The 4,224-nt window shown below is 46.0% G+C and overlaps 1 long non-coding RNA gene across 1 annotated transcript; it reads right to left on the reverse strand.

Annotated features, from left to right (window-relative positions):
* Positions 1–1,344: 1,344 nt before the first annotated feature.
* Positions 1,345–4,218, reverse strand: LOC103468103 (uncharacterized). Its single transcript, XR_534160.2, has 2 exons — positions 1,780–4,218; positions 1,345–1,675 (listed from the first exon to the last, which is right to left on the reverse strand). It is a non-coding gene; the product is annotated as an uncharacterized LOC103468103 (long non-coding RNA).
* Between the last annotated feature and the right edge of the window lie 6 nt (positions 4,219–4,224).

A 4,224-nucleotide genomic window follows, 5' to 3' on the forward strand; every position in this document is an offset into this window, starting at 1 on the left:
GTGGTGAGCTCAACCAGCAGCAGAGACTCGGTCAGGGACGTGCGTCTCATCCGCCAACTCAATTAGAGCACAAATGAACTGGAGTCAGGAAATCCAGTTTAAGGAGAAATGAGCCAGTGTTTGTGTTGAACAGATGGAGGGAGGCGATCCAGAGGAAGAAGCATCCAGAGGAGGCAGGAAGTGCAGCACGCAGCTTCCTGTTTGTGTTGAACAGATGGAGAGAAGCATCCAGAGGAAGAAGCATCCAGAGGAGGCAGGAAGTGCAGCACGCAGCTTCCTGTTTGACCTTTTCAGCCGATCAATAAGTCATGAAGCCGTCAGGAACGTCTGACAGCTGCGGCGGCGATGGAGAGACGGAGCCTGAATAATGGATGAGTTGTTTTCTGTCTAAAGGGTCTGGACCATTAGCATCACCCGCTACTGACCGGGTCCAAACATCTCACTGAACCGAACCAGAGACAGTTAAACCGGATCAAATTGAACAGCAGAAGCAGAACATCACCGCTGAGCTTCAGCTGGAAGCAGAGGAAAAGTTCTGTAATTTTACAGCCGAATGGAGGGAAAAGATGTTCGGTTCTGTCAGGTCCAGATGGATTCACCAAATCAGGAAGGAGTTCTGACTCCAGGAGAATCACCTGGGCAGGTACGGAAGACCATTTCTGCCAGGAAAGGAAAAATAAAAGCCCAACTGGAAGCCATAATTATGACTTTTATTCTCAATTATCACTTCAAAACTTGTACTCATCACTTATTCTCATAGTTATGACTAGGCCTGTCTCAATAAGCAATCAATCAATCAATAACATAAATAAAAACAGGCTCATTATTTCCGTTTGCATGATTAATTCATTAAGCCTTTGACAGTTTTCAGGAGGAGTAGTTTGTATGAACCACATCCATTTCATCTGCTGYGGTTGTATTGATTATTAATATTTTATTAGCGGATTGAACTGATTCCGATCAAAATGAACTTTTAAACGTTCAGCTGAAACTGCAGCGGATTGAGTCCTCAGCTTCAGCGAAGCTCATTAGCTGCTGCGCTAACACCGAGCTTTCAGCAATCACACGCTGCACAGCAGGAGGCCCCCAGGGTGTGTGTGTGTGTGTTCTAGGTTTGATTAAAAAGCTTCTGTGTGGTTTTGAGATGCTAATCGATGTATTATCAGCAGGATAAAAGAGAGTTTAGCTGCTTAAAGACAAACAAATGACTTCTGGCTCAGACACCCCATACATTACTAATGAGGGCTGTGTGTGTGTGTGTGTGTGTGTGTGTGTGTGTGTGTGTGTGTGTGTGTGTGTGTGTGTGTGTGTTCTCAGGCTTCTCAGAGGCACTAAACACTGGAGGAAGAAATCCCATCATGTTTGTGACAACAAGCATTGATGACATCACTCCCAGCTTACGGCAGGACGCCAGCGATGACGTCACTGACAAAGTCCAGACCCGACACCGGATCGGAACCAAGCAGCTTCCAGGCCGGACCCACAGAGAGCTGCTGAGCCACAGACCCGGGTTTGGGTTCCTCAAAAAAAGCTCCACATAAGATTCATGATTCTCATCTCACTGCGACCCAGAACCAGTTTTAGGAAACAATCCGCCCCACGTCGCCCTCCATTTTGTAACGACGCGGGACGTTCTGACGTCGCCATGGAAACGCGACTGGAACGTGCGCGTGTGCTGCGAAAACGAAGAAGAATGGAGATTCAATCTGCGCGTCGGAAGGAAAACATTTGGACTAACTGTTGTTTTCCCAGGAAGGCCGACTCAGACCTGAGCCTCACCTGTTCACACGGAGAAATGAAGATTTAAAAGGGAAACCGAGGTACAGCGAGCCGAAGAGCCGAGCCGCAGAGCCGAGCCGAAGAGCCGAGCCGCAGAGCAGAGCCGAGCTACGCCGTTCGCTGCGGGACCGCAAGGAGAAACTAAAAGCTAAATGCTTGTGAAGGTAAATCAGGGCAGATACCGACACCAGGTGAACTTCTCCATCCTCCTGACCGGGTGACAAACCAACCCACCGCTAACGGAGCCACTCTGCTTCAGCTCATCACCCATAATCCTCTGCTGCATCACTGTCACGTGACCAAGCTCGTAACCCCGCCCTCCAGAAACACAAACGGCAACAAAATGGGAGGGAAAAATCAAAACTCGGTTGAAGGGTAAATCTGAGCCGGTGTCGATGTGTTCATGTTAATCACTGAGGATCACAGCAGCCGAAAGCGACCAAAACCCGATTCGGATTTTTCACCCAGAAATAAATTCAAATCAGTTTTCGAAGCGTCTGAACGCTCAGGTCGCATTTTACCGACTTTTCCTCACTAACGTGAGACATGCGCCATAATTCTGCAGCAGAAGAAGAAACTGGACGTAAACAATGTCTGAAAACGGTAATAATGACGTGATGAAAGCAGTGAGTCAGTGAACGCATCACATCCGAACCGACCACTCCTGGTCCGACTCCACATCCAAACAGAACCGGGTCAGAACCGGTTCTCCACTAAGACCGTTTGGTTGCTGTCAGCTTTCAGTTCATCAGGTTCTGCTGACCTGCTGTCGCTCTCAGCAGCGTTACCGTCCATCCATGCAGTAAAATGGCCGCTGCGTTCTTCTTCTTGGGTCACTTTGGGGTGGCAAACCGTTCACACGGTCCATGCAGTAAAATGGCCGCTCCGTTCTTCTTCTTGGGTCACTTTGGGGTGGCAAACCGTTCACACGGTCCGATTATGGCTGCATTTAATCAGTAGCATGAACGATAACGCAGAAATGGATCGGATTTCAGCAGAAAGACGGAAATGAGCCTCCAGGCCTGCTGGGTGAACATGATCTAACTATTGTCAGGCAACTTCTGCAATATGTCGCTTTATGTATCTGTTAGCACAAAAGTGATTTAAACAAACCAAATGTTTATTTCTACTCTTAATTACTAGTTTTCTAGAAAAGACAGAAGGACTGAAATGTAACCTGGCAGGTGAGAGACGACCTGAGAGAACCAGGATCTGTGATCGTTTCCTTATGCCTGGTTCAGGTAATTATCTGGTTTTTCCTTTCCGACGGTTTTAACGTTGCCTCAGAATCACGTCATTATTATTTTACAACCGTTTCTTCTTCTGAGAGGCAGTTAGCTCCCGTTAGCTTCCCGTCCGGCAGGTTTCTGTCTCAGGAAGCGATGGAGCCGCGTCGCTATGCCGACGGAACAATGGAAGATGGGAACTAAGGAGCCTGAGCTCGTCCTTCAGGTCAAAGGTCGACGTCACTCACAGAAAGTTTGAGCTTCTCTCAGAGCGAGACGAGTTTGACTGCAGGGAGGATTTCTGACTGTTTTAGATTTATGTGAGAAGAAAGCAGAAATGTTTGAGTGTCAGAATAATTCAGGCTGCTGAGGAGCCGAGCTGGGCAACCAATCAATAACCATATAGATCAGACACCTGATCAATATCAATACATAAAACCTCCGAGGATATCAAATATTCAATATATAGAATATTCACTGACCTACAGAACTGCACAGCATTCTGGGAGATGTAGGCAGAGTACAAGGCATTAGCCGGTCAGCCGCTCACGCCTAAGCTAAGCTAGCTCGTTCTTTGGTTGCCTAGCAACAACCAGCTGCCTCAAAAAAAAACCAACATGCAGTGAAGACGGCAAAACGGGAAACGTCACGTCACCAATGTGGCAACATTTCAGATAGTTAAAACTAATCAATAATCAATATCGAATTATGTAAAACTCTTATATTGTGATATATTTGAGCCTTATTGTCCAGACCAACTTCAGCGTCTTTGTTTACTCCTGTAAACCGATAACTGATCAATTAATCACATGATGGATTCAGATGATTTCCTTTAATATTTTGCTTAGACGTCATAATCCAATCTTTAGGTTTTCAGTTGGAAATGTTCTTAGTTTCTGTCTTAATTGGTTGTCATGTTTTATTTAGGACGTTTAAAATATCCTCCAGTTCTTTACTAAATTAGTTTATTAGACTTTGGCATTACCAATATTTCAAAATGATCTGAAAACAATAATTATAGTTTATCGCAGTAAATGCAGGGAGTATTTATGGCGCATCAGTCTGTTGATATGACTGTTCATGTCTCCATGGAAGCTGAATAAAGTCCTGAGTTCAGGTTTTAATGCCGGATCGTTTGGCAGGAAGTTGGACCGGCGCCGCGATGGAAAACTGTGGAAACTCAGAGTGGAAAACTGTGGAAACTCAGAGTGGAAAACTG

This window comes from Poecilia reticulata, linkage group LG7 (assembly GCF_000633615.1).
Source record: "Poecilia reticulata strain Guanapo linkage group LG7, Guppy_female_1.0+MT, whole genome shotgun sequence".
NCBI classification, from domain to species: domain Eukaryota; kingdom Metazoa; phylum Chordata; class Actinopteri; order Cyprinodontiformes; family Poeciliidae; genus Poecilia; species Poecilia reticulata.